The following is a 15884-nucleotide window of genomic DNA, read 5'->3' as shown; positions in this document are numbered from 1 at the left end:
GCTGTGACCCCTTGTCCTGGACTTCCCCAATATCGGGAGCAATCTTCCTGCATCTAGCCTGTCCAACCCCTTAAGAATTTTGTAAGTTTCTATAAGATCCCCTCTCAATCTCCTAAATTCTAGAGAGTATAAACCAAGTCTATCCAGTCTTTCTTCATAAGACAGTCCTGACATCCCAGGAATCAGTCTGGTGAACCTTCTCTGCACTCCCTCTATGATTTGGAGACCAAAACTGTACGCAATACTCCAGGTGTGGTCTCACCAAGACCCTGTACAACTGCAGTAGAACCTCCCTGCTCCTATACTCAAATCCTTTTGCTATGAAAGCTAACATACCATTCGCTTTCTTCACTGCCTGCTGCACCTGCATGCCCACTTTCAATGACTGGTGTACCATGACACCCAGGTCTCGCTGCATCTCCCCTTTTCCTAGTCGGCCACCATTTAGATAATAGTCTGCTTTCCTGTTTTTGCCACCAAAATGGATAACCTCACATTTATCCACATTATACTGCATCTGCCAAACATTTGCCCACTCACCCAGCCTATCCAAGTCACCTTGCAGTCTCCTAGCATCCTCCTCACAGCTAACACTGCCCCCCAGCTTAGTGTCATCCGCAAACTTGGAGATATTGCCTTCAATTCCCTCATCCAGATCATTAATATATATTGTAAATAGCTGGGGTCCCAGCACTGAGCCTTGCGGTACCCCACTAGTCACTGCCTGCCATTGTGAAAAGGACCCGTTTACTCCTACTCTTTGCTTCCTGTTTGCCAGCCAGTTCTCTATCCACATCAATACTGAACCCCCAATGCCGTGTGCTTTAAGTTTGTAAACTAATCTCCGCATAATTCCGACTGGTAACTACGCACTTCGTCCGAGCACATTATTGCACGCATCATGCAAGCTGTCTTAAATGACCACCTAAACAGTCATTTGGCAAGCTAAAAAGCTGCCTAGGTTGCCCGGCTGGCAACAGGGAAAAAAAGTTAAGTGAGAGCCCTGATGATATATATATATATATGATATTAGATTTGACTATTAGCTCTTTCAGTGAGGTTCATCTTAAATCTCTCCTTTCTTTTCTTAAGCCACTAATGTTAAAATCCTCTACCTTGGGTAAAAATAACTATAAACATTCACATTATCCAAGCCCCTCATGATCTCTTGCATCTCAATACGGGCATCCTTCAGCCTCATATGTAAAAAAAAAAAAGGCACAGTCCATCCAACCTCTTCCTATAACTCAAGCATGCCCAGGAAACACCCTGGTGAATCTCTCATGTCCAGATAGACAACACCTACTGCCCTGCCTTCAATCCTCTTGGTGACTTCTTCAAAAAACTTTTATTAGATTTGTGATACTTTCCCTAATCACTCCTAAAATCTCGTCCAACAGCTTTCCCACCACTTACTGGCTTACTGGCCTGTAGTTCCTTGGCTTGCCCTTGCTGCATTTTAAAAATTACTGTACATTAGCCACCCTCGTCTTCTGGATCTTCGCGTATAGTGAAAAATGACACAAATACCTCTGCAAGACTTTGTACACATCCTTGAAAGCTTTTCTCTGCCTACCTGGTAATCTCTTCCTCTAACTTAACACTGAAAACAGTATTTATTTCAGCATAGAGCATGTGAATGATGTGGACTGAGAGTAACTGAATGTCGAGGATGTTAACCCGGGAGACAACATGTACGCTGTTTTACTTATCCTCCAATAAATTTATACAATTCGATTCAAATAATATTAGTAATACATTTGAAATGCCTGAGGTCACTGGTGAAATTCTCATCCGAATGAACAAGTCTTTAATGGGCTTCCTTCTCTGTTGCCCTAGTGTTAGCCTCCAGTGTATCCATGTGCCACCAACTCTGGAATCTTCATCAACTAGCTGAACTCTTAAATCAGTGGTAGCATTGCCTTTAGGTATCAAAACCCTTATTGCTAGTTTTCTCTCCCTACATCTTTCTGCTTAAAATAACACATTACCTTCACCAAGGCATACTTAAAATCCACAAATGTTACCAACCTTTTGGGATATCTAAATTGTCCATAAGTCGTAGGAGCAGAATTTAGTCAATATGCCCATTGGTCATAGCCATTCAATCATAGCCGATCTATCTTTCCCTCTCAACTCCATTCTCCTCCCAACCTCCATTCCATTCTCCCGCCAATCTTTCACTCTGTAACCTTTGACACCCTTACTAATCAAGAACCTGTCAATATCCACTTTAAAAATACCCAAATTCTTGGCATCCACAGCCATCTGTGGCAATGAATTCCACAGATTCACCACCTTATGGCTAAAGAAATTCCTTGTCTCTTTTACATCCTTTTATTCTGAGGCTGTGCCCTTTGGTCCCAGACTTTCCCTCCTTTCATGTAGTTTAGTGACAAATTTAATTTGTTAACACTCCTGTAAAATGGTTTTGAAAGAAGTTCATGTATACAATAATTGCAATAATTGCAACATTCTCTTACATTAATCTGGAAGGTGCATTATTAGGTGTGATTGGAAAAAATTGACGTTTATTTTTTAAATGAACAGAAAATATTTGTCAGAAAAGCTGTCGATCAGAATGGATTTTAAGTACCTTATGTGTTAATGCAGAAATCAAATACATTTGAAGTGGAGTCCACAGACTTTAGTCTCTTTCATGAAGTATGTCTGTAAATCGTTGTGATGTTCGCCGATTTAAAAATAATTTGATTGTATAGGTTTAAAACAAAATTAAATCGAAAAAGCAGATCACTACAAGGAGGGCGAATGGTATTAACAGCAGATGTTAGTGAGGAAAAAACAAATAAGCTCCACTTTAAATAAAAATAGTTGAATTCCTCTAATTCAAATTTCAGATTTTTTCGCAAACTGAAAGGGCATACATTTAATCTATTCGTTTCGTACTTCCTGCGGAATACAATAAACAAAGTAATATTCAAAACATTAAAAAAAGATTTATTACGATCAAAGGAATGCAAAACCTGTCAGTCAGGATAGTCATCGCCTCTGGAGGCAAATTGATGTCTGGGAGCGCGCTGTCTCCTCGCGGCACGTGCACTCCCACCAAGAGTCGCCCAGCTGCGTGAGCAGTGCGTGTGTGCGATGACCCCGACGTCGTGGTTACGCAGCTGAACATGGCGGCTCAGTAGAAGGTGCGAGTGCGGAGCTTGAGCGGCTCTCAGCGCTTTTTACACTGCGGGTGAGTGATCTCTCGGATTAGGACCAGGTCCAGGCCCAGACCCGCTGTTAGTTCTGAGGGTATGCCAGCAGTGGTGGCGGAGTCAGGCAGGGAGGCCAGTTTGAAGGGTGGGCTCTGCGCGCGAGCAGCCTCATGTCCTGACTTCGCATCGCGAGCTCCAACCGCCGCGGCGGCGGCTCGCGCCTGGTCGGCAGCAACGCAGCCCCTGCTCGCGGCTCGAGACTCGCGCCCCTCCTCGCGGGGCAACGTGCGCCCTCGGCTCACCTGTTGGCCCGGTCGCTGCAGATCTCGCCGGAGTTTGTAGCCCGAGGTCGAGTTTCACTCAAGAACGCGGCGGCTGCAGGTTGCGAGCTGCCCTGATGGGGCTCGGCGTGGGCATTACTTACTTCTTTACTGTTCAAAGTTGTCAGTTGTTTCCTTGCGCTACTGTCGTTGAATTGTTTTACTTGTCTCTCCTCTTACACGTTTCTTCTCCAGAAATAGTGCTCCCCTTCAACTTGGCTGTCTTTTTTTCCGTTTTGTTTCGCACTCAAAATGTTTCGACTCGCCGTGGGCAGCTCAGTTGCAAAGGTGACAAAAGCTTGAAAGTTGTGCACCATCGGAGTTACATGTGTGCGATTCGTGAATGTACTCATCTTTTACTGGGTTGCGAAAAAAGTGTCCCTTTGGTGTGATTTTTTTCGCAGCTATTTTGCTGCCATGGTAGCGGATTTATAGGCGTGTGTTGTGCTCCGATTTATTCGGTTAGTTAAAATGGCATGTTTTTGCATTTCAATCTAATTCTCCAAAATAAATGTCATGGACCTATCCAGTACGGAAACGGGAACTTCAGGCCAAACTTGTCTATGCCGACCAATACCTATTTAAGCAATTCCTATTTGCCAGCTATTGGCACATATCCCTCCAAACCTATAGAGTCATTGGCCAGGTGCATGGCTCCAAGTTGAACGAACAATCGCATTACAATGCTTTGAATGCAAAGTTAATATACACTGGTGAATATGTTCATATTTTCATGCAAAATGGCATTTGCCAGGAGAAATACTTTAAAATTCATTGTGCATCTTTTCAAAGTTGAATTGATCCATGGCCCGATACGTAAGCTGTGGAAGATAAATACAATGTGGTGAAGTAATTCAGCTGGTCAGGCAGCACCTCTAGAGAAAAAGGATGGGTGGCGTTTTGGGTCAGGCCCTTCTGCAGAATGAAAGTAGAGGGGAGGGAACTGAGGTCAGAAAAGGCCAGATCAAAGCTGGGCTGGTAGATGACCAAGGAAGGGTGGAGCCCATAATGGTCCATTGTTGGCCTGGGAAGAGGTGATAATAAAGGGATACAATGCAAACAGTAGAACTAGTAGGATGTGAACGAGTAGGATGACTGGGGGGTTGGGGTGGGGAGAGAAAAGCAGGGGTTACTTGAAATTAGAGAAATTGATGTTCATACTGGGATGCAAACTGCCATGCGAAATTACTCCAATTTGTGTGTGGCCTCAGTCTGACAGTGGAGGAGGCTGAGGGCAGAAAGGTCACTATTAGAATGGGAGTTAAAATGTTTGGAAATCGAGAGATCGTGTGGGCCAAGGCGGACTGAGCATAGATGTTCAGCAAAACGCATGCCAAGTCTGCGCTTGGTCTCGCCGATATATAGGAGCCCACACCGAGAACCACGGATACAGTTGATAAGGTTGGAGGAGGTGCAAGTTAACCCCATCCTCACCTGAAAGGACAGTCAGGGACTCTGGATGAAGTCGAGGGAGGAGGGACAAGGACAGGTGTTGCATCTCCTCCAGTTGCAGGGGAAAGTTTCTGGGGAGGGTGTGGTTTGTTTTCGGGAAGGGATGAGTGAACCAGGGAATCATGGAGGGAATGTTCACAGCTGAAAGCAGAACAGGGAGGAGAAAGTTGGGTGGGTTGCTGGTAGGTGGAATTTTATGTAGTTAATGTATTTTGGTTCATTTACAATTGGCTGGACATGTGTGCTAAATGGCAGGGGACTAAGAATTGTTGATATACAGGGGAATCTTGGGGTGCAAGTTCACTACACTCTGAAAATGATGACATAGTGGATAGGATAATGAAGAACATGTTTAGCTTCCTTGCCTTGTTGGCAGGGGTAATGAGTATAAGAGTTGGGACATTATGTTGCAGCTGTACATGGCATTGTTTAGGCCATACTTGGCATATTGTACAGAGTTCTGGTTTTGCACTATAGAAAGGATTTGACTTTGTTGAAAAGAGTGCAGGAGAGATTCACCAGAGCTTGCCTGGAACGGAGGGCTTTAGTTGCAAATAAATATTTTATAGGTTGTGATTGTTCTTACTGGAGTGCAGAAGGCTGAGTGGTAACCTTATGGAGGGTTATTACATTGAGGGGCGCAGATTGAGTAGTCTGTCTTTTTCCAGGTGTAGGGGAGTCTAAACTGGAAGCCATCAGTTTTAAGGTACAAGGGACAAAACTTCTAAATGTAAAGTTTTTTCTTGTGCAGAAGATGTTGGGTATATGGAATGAATGTGGTCTATGAGGAATTAGCAGTGGTAACATTATAGTGTCAGAATATTTGATGGGAGAACAAGGCACATATTTGTAAGCAATACAAATATTTATATAATTACAGAGTATCAGTAAAATAAAAGTAGGCATTACTAGCAAATGGATTTTGTGAATGAAGGCATTACATTTTGTTCTTTAAAAACATGGTTGAACTGAATACTTAACCAGTTATGGCTTAACATGCTTCTATCTCTGGAATTTAAAGGGTTACTAGACCAAGGGGGACCCATTGGATCCCGTCCCCTCAACGCGTGGGGGGGGGGGGGACAGGGTGCGGGGAATGAGGGGGGGAGGAAGAGGGATGCCGGGGGAGGAAGAGAAAGGCTGGGGGGAGAGAGGGGGGGGGGGACAGAAAGGCTGGGGGGAGAGAGAGAGGAGGGGGTGAGGAAAGGGGGTGGAAGAGAAGCCCTTGGGGGGGGTGAAAGAGAGGTCGGGGGGGGAAGGGAGAGGGCGTAGGGAAAGGCGGGGGGGGGGATGAGAGCCTGTGGGGGGGTGAGAGCCGGGGGGGGGGGGATGTCGACAAGAGCCCTTGGAGGGGAGAGAGAGAGCTCTAGTACAGGGTCTAACTTGCTTGTTCTTCACTCGCTACGCGTGCCGCAGTCTGAAAAGGGACACGAAAAGTGAGCGGGGAGTTGAGGGGAGCGGTCAGCGGTGCGCACATCAACCAAATTACCGCGTGTTCAGCGGCTTCAATCCTGAGCACGGGGGGGGGGGGGTGGTGTAGAAGATGTTGTGCGAATGTTGGGCCAACCGAGTGCGAATCGACTGTAAGCGCGCGGTGCCCAAATGACTGCAGGTTAGGGGGGGTGGGGGGTGATCTAACTTGGAGCGCGTGGAAAACAGTGCGCAGCAGGCGGCGAGTGGAAAACTGCGCAGCGGGCGGTGCGAGCTGACCCACTGTGACTTCATCAGCTCGTTAACTTTAGACATAGAAAATAGGTGCAGGAGTAGGCCATTCGGCCCTTTGAGCCTGCACCGCCATTCAATATGATCATGGCTGATCATCCAACTCGGCATCCTGTACCTGCCTTCTCTCCATACCCCCTGATCCCTTTAGCCACAAGGGCCACATCTAACTCCCTCTTAAATATAGCCAATGAACTGGCCTCAACTACCTTCTGTGGCAGAGAATTCCAGAGATTCACCACTCTGTGTGAAAAATGTTTTCCTCATCTCGGTCCTAAAAGATTTCCCCCTTATCCTTAAACTGTGACCCCTTGTTCTGGACTTCCCCAACATCGGGAACAATCTTCCTGCATCTAGCCTGTCCAACCCCTTAAGAATGTTGTAAGTTTCTATAAGATCCCCCCTCAATCTTCTAAATTCTAGCGAGTACAAGCCGAGTCTATCCAGTCTTTCTTCATATGAAAGCCTTGACATCCCAGGAATCAGTCTGGCGAACCTTCTCTGTACTCCCTCTATGGCAAGAATGTATTTCCTCAGATTAGGAGACAAAAACTGTACGCAATACTCCAGGTGTGGTCTCACCAAGACCCTGTACAACTGCAGTAGAACCTCCCTGCTCCTATACTTAAATCCTTTTGCTATGAATGCTAACATACCATTCGCTTTCTTCACTGCCTGCTGCACCTGCATGCCTACTTTCAATGACTGGTGTACCATGACACCCATGTCTCGTTGCATCTCCCCCTTTCCTAATCGGCCACCATTCAGATAATAGTCTACTTTCCTGTTCTTGCCACCAAAGTGGATAACCTCACATTTATCCACATTATACTGCATCTGCCATGCATTTGCCCACTCACCCAGTCTATCCAAGTCACCTTGCAGCCTCCTAGCATCCTCCTCACAGCTAACACTGCCCCCCAGCTTCGTGTCATCCGCAAACTTGGAGATGTTGCATTCAATTCCCTCGTCCAAATCATTAATATATATCGTAAATAGCTGGGGTCCCAGCACTGAGCCTTGCGGTACCCCACTAGTCACTGCCTGCCATTGTGAAAAGGGCCCGTTTATTCCTACTCTTTGCTTCCTGTCTGCCAGCCAGTTCTCTATCCACATCAATACTGAACCCCAAATACCGTGTGCTTTAAGTTTGTATACTAATCTCTTATGTGGGACCTTGTCGAAAGCCTTCTGAAAGTCCAGATATAACACATCCACTGGTTCTCCCTTATCCATGCAAAGAGGAAGACCATGCACTAGTTTTCATTTGGTGTTTCGATGGTGAAGAGTGCAGCTTCACATTCCTGGGCGTTAACATCTCGGATGACGTATCCGAAGCCAAGCACATAGATGTAATCAGCAAGATGCCACACCAGTGCCTGTATTTTCTTAACAGTTTAGAGATTTTGCATATCACTCAATGCTTTAACAAACTTTTACAGAAACACTGGAAAAATTATCCTGACTGATTGCAGTATAGTCTGGTACGGCAATTCTCATGTACAGGAATATAAGAGGCTGGTGGAGTCGGCTTTGTCCATCACTGGCTCAACCCTCCCCACCGTTAAAGGTATCTGCATGAGGCGCTGCCTTAAGAAGATGGCATCTATCATCAAAGGTCCCCATCATCTGGGTCATGCCCTCTTCTTGCTGCTACAGTCAGGTAAGGGGTGCGGAAGCCTAAAGTCACACATCGGGTCAGCAACGGCTACATTCCAACCATCAAGTTCTTGAACTCACCTGCACAACCCTAATCCTATCTTGGCAATGGATCATCTGTTGCACAACCATGAACTTAGTATAGTTTTTAGTTTAGATATAGCATGGAAACAAGCCCTTGGGCTCACAGTTCTATGCCGCCCATCTATCATCCATTTGCACTACCACTTTATTATCATTATCTCAAGTGGGTTTAGGTTTATTATTGTCACAAGTTCATAAATTCTAGGAACAGAATTGGGCCTTTCGGCCCATCGTGTCTACTCCACCATTCAATCATGTCTGATCTATCTTTCCCTCTCAACCACATTCCTCTGCCCTCGCCCCATAACCCTGACACCCTTACTAATCAAAAATCTGTCAATCTCCACCTTAAAAAATATCCCCAGCCATCTGTGGCAATGAATTCACTACCCTTGACTAAAGTAATTCCTTCTCATTTCCCTTCTAAAGGTATGTCCTTTTATTCTGAGGCTATGGCCTCTGGTCCTAGATTCATCCACTAGTGGAAACATCCTCTCCACTTTCGCTCTATCCAGGCCTTTCATTATTTGGTAAGTTTCAATGAGGTGCCCTCTCATCCTCCTAAATCCAGCAAGTGCAGGCCAAGAGCCTTCAAATACTCATCATATGTTAACCCAATCATTCTTGTGATCTATTTGGATAGCATGCAAAACAAAGCTTTTCACTGTGATCATTCCTGTGATCATTCTTATAAACCTCCTCTGGACCCTCTCCAATGCCGGCACATCCTTTCTAAGATATGGGGCCCAAAACTGCTCACAAATACCAAGGTACAGTGAAAAGCTTTGTTTTGCATGCTATCCAAATAGATCAGACACACCTTTGAAACAATCAATTCAAACTCGCATACAATAGTTAGATCAAGGGGAAGGTACATAATATAGTTCTGAGCATTGTAGGTATCAGTTCCTTAGACAACGTCCAATGTCCTTATTGGGGCAGAGGTAAATCGAACAGTACCCTTGCTTATGAAAGGACCGTTCGGAGGCTAATAATAGAGGGGAAGAAGCTATCCCTGAGTCTGGTAGTGTGTGCTTTCAATTTTCTGTTCCTTCTGCCAGATGGGAGCAGAAAGAAATGACTGAGGTGGGACAAGTCATTATGTTGGCTGCTTTTCTGAGGCAGCATGATGTGTAAATGGAGTCAATGGTGGAGAATCTGGTCTGTGTGAAGGACTGATCTACATGTACCAATTTCTTGCGGTATTGGGCTGAGCTGTTTCGAACCAAGCAGTGATGCAACCTGACAGTATAGTGCATCTGTAGGAGTTTTCAAGAGTCACTGGAAACATGCCAAATTTCTTTGGTCTCCGACGTATTGACATAGCTACAAATGTCAATTTTGGTTTAATGGATGTTTACTTTACAGTAGCAGACTTTGTTTGATATTGGCCATATCAAATACTCTTAAATTCCTCATAGATTCATTCTGTTGGGGACTATTTCTGTTACATTCAATATCAGTACAAGACTATTATTTGTTTTCACTCGATAACAATCAAGAAGCTAATGTTTGCAAAAAGGTTTATCTTATGGATAAAATATTTCTCGAGACTCCTAAAAAAATAATTGAATTCCAAAGTGTGAGATCACTCAGTTTGCCTTGATTCATTAAATAATTATTGATTATCATAGACAATCTGAAGTTTTTGTAAACAACTGATCCAGGGATGAGAGGATATCTCAGTTGACTCAACCCATTTTATTTGAATGTTGCTTCAGTTAAGAGGAATCTTTTCATCTGAAAATAGACACAAAGCTGGAGTAACTGGAGAGAACTAATGGGTGACGTTTTGTGTCGAGATCCTTCTTCAGACTGGTTAGGGATAAGGGAGATATAGATGGTGATGTGGAGAGATAAAGAACAATAAATTAAAGATATGCAAAAAGTAACGACGATAAAGGAAACGGGACATTGTAAGCTGTTTGTAGGGTGAAAATGAGAAGCTGGTTCGACTTGGGTGGGAGAGGGAGAGAGAGAAAGAGAGAGAAAGAGAGAGAAAGAGAGAGAGAGAGAAAGAGAGAGAAAGAGAGAGAGAGGGAATGCCGGGGCTACCTGAAGTGAGATATGAGATGCTGTTCCTCCAATTTGCATTCAGCCTCACTCTGACTGAATTATGCTTTAAGCTTAATGAAAATCTGAACTGAAAGTTCTGTTTGTAAATGATTTTACCAACTGAAAATATTTATTATGACAATAAATTATTGACCATAAATTACAATAAATAAATTCAAATACCACACCAGTTTGAAATGATTGAATAATGTGTGCAAAATATCTGAAAATGAAAAAACCACATACTGGAATTTGGAAAGTAAAACCAGAAAATGCTGGAAATGCAACAGCCCAGGCAGCACCTGTGAAAAAAGAAACAAATGTTAATGCTTCAGGGTTGAAGGCAAAGACTCTAGCAAAGGATCTTTTGACCTGAAATGTTAACTCTGACACTCTTTCCACAGCTGCTGCTATGATTTCCTGAGTGGTTCCAGCATTGACAGTTTGTACAATATAAATTGATTCTAATGCCAATTTGTGCAGTATAGAGAAAATTTAAATAACAATGGTATTGCAAATTAAAATCTTAAAAGTACCTGAAGATGCTTCAGAGGCATAAAGTCAGTATGCAAACTATATAGAAAACTATGGAGATTTAGCTCTTTTGCTGGATGTCTTGAGTAGTCCACGAGAAGAATATAGGGAGATTATTTTTAGGAAAGGAGATATCCCCTTTCTTTCCTTGTCAAGTGACGGCAGTGCATTTTGTAAATATTATGGCAGCGGAGAGAATGATCGATCGCCAATCGAGTGGGCCGTTTAGTCCTAGATGGGTTGAGCTTCCTGAGAATTGTTGGAACTGCACTTACCCAGGTAAATGACAAGTATTGTACGATGGTGCTGAATTGAATCCATCTACTCACTGCAGGGTGTCTACCCTTTGACCTGACGTAGTCATAAATTTTATTTGGCTGGTCTAGTTACATTTCTGGTCAATGGTGATATTAATGATTTGTAATGGTAGTTAATGAAAGTCAAATAAGTGGGTTGACTGTTGTGCTGATGTTGATCATGGACTGATACTTCTGTGGTGCAAATGTTTCTTGCCACTTATTAACCCGTGTCTAGTCAGATTGAGCTACATCATTTGTTGAAGAATTGTTATCAGAATTGAACAATGTGCAATCATCAGTAGGCATCCCCACTTCTGACTTCATGGTGAAATGGTCATTGATAAAGCAGGTTCGAGTTTGGTCATTGCTCTGTGGACCACCATCACTGATTATACTGTAGCTCAGGTGACTAATTGACATCAACCAGAAACATCTTCCTTTGAGATGACTTCTGCAGCTTTTTTTCTTTGTTCTGACCAGTTTTCCCAGTACACCTTGATACCTTATTGATTTAACTGCTGTTTGATGTTAAAGGCAGTGACTAATTGTATCTGTATGAGACTCCTCTTATGATCCATGTTTCGATCAAGGCTGCAATGAGGTCGAGAGGTTTGAGATTTTAGCAACATTCAAGCGCCAGGTTTAGGTTAGCACACACATTAGTTTTTAGGAGAGCATGTGCCAATTCATTATACTGTCAATGACATCTTTCACCATTTCAATTGATTTGTTGATAATTGGCAGATTGGAATTTTGTATTGAATAGGATCCTGCTGGCCAATCTGCCACATTATCGAGTTGATGTCAGATGACTAACTGCAATGTGACGTAGTCAAAGTATAATGCTTGGGGATCCGTTTTTAAATGTGACACACTTAGTCCCTATTCCTTAACCTAGAGCATTTTGTAACGATAATCTAATTTCTGATTTTTTTTTAAAACGATGAAAGCAGAGATTTCCAAATTATTTTGTAATGTGATCCCAAATTAACACTTGAAATTTCACATGACTGCAGAAGCCATAGAAAGCAGCAATTAAGACCGATGCAGAGCAATGTTTCAAAATACAGCGTGATGCTGGCCATAATTATAAAGGTTGTGGTTCATGGAAAACAATGCATTCCTGAAAATTCTGTAGAGGTTGATGGCATATTGATATTTCATCTTGTGCTTTATTGCATATGGACAAGATGGCGGCGCGACCGGAGTTTGCAGCGACCTCTCCCAGTGAAAGTTCAGTGTTTTCGCGGTTTTTTGGAACGAGTGGTGTGTATGAAGAGTGTGTGTCGGAGGAGAGTGTGTATGTGCGTAAGTACGAGCGGCAGGTCCTTTTAAAAATCGGCAACAAGGCTTCTTGTTGCAACATTACCTTGCAGAGCGTCCCGGTGGAGCTGAGACTTCTGCGTCGCGCAGGCCCACGGAGGCGCGCAGGCCCATGGAGAACCGCGGCTGCACCCGCACCTGGAACAACGCTGGTGGGAAAACAACGCAAGCGGTGTAGCAGGGGGCAGAAGCGGGGGAAGCGCGCAGGAGCCTACGCTAGGCTAAACGCGAACCCTCACAAACCGGCAGTGCCTACAGTCATGTTGGCAAATGTCCGCTCCCTCGACAACAAGATGGACTACCTCAGAGCGTGGAGAGCCTCCCAACGAAGCGTGAAGAACTGCTGTGTCTACGTCCTAACGGAGACCTGGCTGAATCAGAACATCACAGACGCTGCGATCCAGTTGGAGGGACTTATGCCATACAGAGCTGATAGAGTAGCTTCGCTAGCTGGTAAGGCAAGAGGAGGGGGACTGGCTGTGTATGTGAACAGATCATGGTGCCAGGATGCTGTGGTGTTTTCCACTTACTGCTCACCCCATGTAGAGCTAATGACTGTGAAATGCCGACCCTTCTACTTACCCAGGGAGCTAACGGCCGTCTATGTACCACCGAGCGCGGACGTGAAGAATGCTATGACAGAGCTCTACAACAACATCAGTGAGCAGCAGAGGGAACATCCAGATGCTTTCTTCATGGCAGCTGGGGATTTCAACCAGGCAAGTCTTACATCTGTTCTGCCTAAATTCTACCAGCATGTGAACATTGCAACCAGGGGAAAGAACAAACTAGACCTGGTGTACACCAACATTAAAGATGCATCTAAAGCAGCCCCCCTCCCCCATATCGGCAACTCTGACCACCTAGCGGTTATGCTCACACCTGCATACAGACCCAGGGTGAAACAGGACAGGCCAACGGTCAAAGAAGTCAGAACATGGCCACAGGGAGCTACCGCAACACTACAAGACTGTTTCGAAACCACACAGTGGGCCATTTTCAGAGAGGCAGCAACAGATGACAGTGGCATCAACCTCCAAGAATACACAGAATCCGTCATCGGATACATCAATAAATGCATTGATGATGTAACGGTGGTCAAAACCGTCAGGAGGCGTGCCAATCAGAAACCTTGGCTAACTGGGGAAGTGTGTTCCCTACTGAGAATCCGGAATGCTGCATTCAAATCTGGGGACAACGCAGCATACAAACTGGCAAGGAGTAACCTATCCCGGGGGATCAGGGAAGCGAAGAGGCTGTATGGGCAAAAACTTAATAGCCACTTCGAAAATGACAAAGACACACGTCGCTTGTGGCAGGGATTTCATACCATCACTGACTACAAGCCCCCCCCCGCTGCGGATATGCCAAAACGACCCCTCTCTACCAGATGAACTGAACGAGTTCTACACACGGTTTGAGGTTAAAAACAGCACCCAGACACGTGCACTACTGCCATCTCCCAGTGACCAGTCGCTTAGGCTGTCCGCAGCCGGAGTTAAAAAGGCCTTTGCCAGCATCAATCCACGCAAAGCTGCAGGGCCGGACAACATTCCTGGATGCGTTTTAAGAGACTGCGCCGAGCAACTGAAAGATGTCTTCACAGACATTTTTAACATCTCACTCAGCCAGGCAGTAGTGCCCAACTGTCTTAAGAGTGCCACCATCGTCCCTGTCCCGAAGAAACCAAACCCAGCCTGCCATAATGACTTTCGACCAGTGGCTCTAACACCCATAGCAATGAAGTGTTTTGAGCGACTGGTTATGCAGCACATCAAAAAGAGTCTACCTGCCGACCTAGACCCACTGCAGTTCGCCTACAGAGCCAACCGATCCACAGAGGACGCAGTCTCAACAACACTGAACCTCGTACTGTCACACCTTGATCGGAAAAATACTTATGCCAGGATCCTCTTCATAGACTTCAGCTCTGCGTTTAGCACAATCATTCCGCAGCAGCTGGTGAAGAAGTTGGAGCTATTGGGGGTTGATGCTGGCACATGTAACTGGGTCCTGAACTTTCTATCACAACGGCAGCAGACAGTCAGGGTGGGCAGTAGGACATCAAAAACCATAGCCGTGAGCACTGGCTCGCCCCAAGGCTGTGTCCTAAGCCCCCTGCTGTTTAGTCTGCTTACACACGACTGTACTGCTAGACTCAATAACAACTTCATCAACAAGTTCGCTGATGACACAACAGTGGTGGGTCTCATCAGTGACAATGATGAGTCGGCGTACAGGATGGAGGTGGAGCTGCTCACAGGATGGTGCAAATCCCACAACCTCATTCTCAACGTGGGAAAAACTAAGGAGATGGTGGTTGACTTCAGGAGGGCGGGAAAACAACACCATACACCTCTGCACATCGATGGAGCTGATGTGGAAAGGGTCAGCAGCGTGAAGTTCCTAGGACTCCACCTGTCAGATGACCTGATGTCCACGACCAACACCACAGCACTGGTCAAGAGATCCCAGCAGCGACTACACCCTCTCCGAAGACTACGTAAAGCAGGTCTCCCCACTACACATCTACGAACTTTTTATAGGGGGACAATCGAGAGCACATTAACCAACGGCATCACTTCCTGGTTCGGGAGCTGCAAGGCGTATGAACGGCACCAACTTGACAGGATTGTGAAGACCGCCAGCAGGTTTATTGGTGCTCCACCCTTTCTTGCTGGACATATACAGGAAGAGATGTATCAACAGAGCCATCTCCATCATCAAAGACCCCTACCACCCATCGCATCACATATTCTCCATCCTGCCATCTGGGAAGAGGTACAGGAGCATTAGCTGCAAAACCAGCAGGATGCTCCTCAGCTTCTTCCCGCAGGCTATAAGACTGTTAAACGGACTTTGCCCCCTGCCAAAGTATCGCGCACCAACCACCAACCTGGACAGAGCCACTGTCGTGCCGCTGCCGATCGGAACGCCTGTTGATGTTTAGTTGAGAGTAGTGTTAAACTTGTTCATGATATATGTATTTTTAATTTCTATTTATATTTTACTGCACACTGAATGGACAGTGGTTTGAGTAACGTTTTTTTGTTTCCTCTGGGTATGTGAGTACTCAGGAAAATAACAATAAAGATATACAATACAATACAATACAATTATGTGAGCAAGGGTTTGTTTTGCATTTACTTGTTCTCTCCAACTTTGTAAGTGTTGAGCGCATGCATTAATGTTTCTGCTGGACACATTTCTACACATTTTGCACTTTCATACAAGCCAAATGTACTTTTTTTTAAAATAGTGTATTTTTGTTT

At 44.8% G+C, this 15884-nt stretch overlaps 1 protein-coding gene across 6 annotated transcripts in view; it reads left to right on the top strand.

The window, feature by feature from the left end:
* The first annotated feature begins 3091 nt into the window (after positions 1-3091).
* The window catches only part of scml2 (Scm polycomb group protein like 2), a 126799-nt gene continuing 114006 nt past the window's right edge, over positions 3092-15884 (top strand). For 5 of the 6 annotated variants that reach the window (XM_033032757.1, XM_033032754.1, XM_033032753.1 and 2 more), the window contains exon 1: positions 3098-3202. The gene's annotated coding sequence lies outside the window, so the exon portion shown is untranslated. Of the gene's footprint in view, positions 3203-15884 lie in introns of all 6 variants that reach the window. The other variant, XM_033032756.1, reaches the window with a different exon arrangement.

The sequence above is a fragment of the Amblyraja radiata genome, chromosome 14 (assembly GCF_010909765.2).
Source record: "Amblyraja radiata isolate CabotCenter1 chromosome 14, sAmbRad1.1.pri, whole genome shotgun sequence".
Taxonomy (NCBI): Eukaryota; Metazoa; Chordata; class Chondrichthyes; order Rajiformes; family Rajidae; genus Amblyraja; species Amblyraja radiata.
Note: the sequence above shows the minus strand (reverse complement) of the source record. Positions and strands in the feature narration are given on the sequence as shown.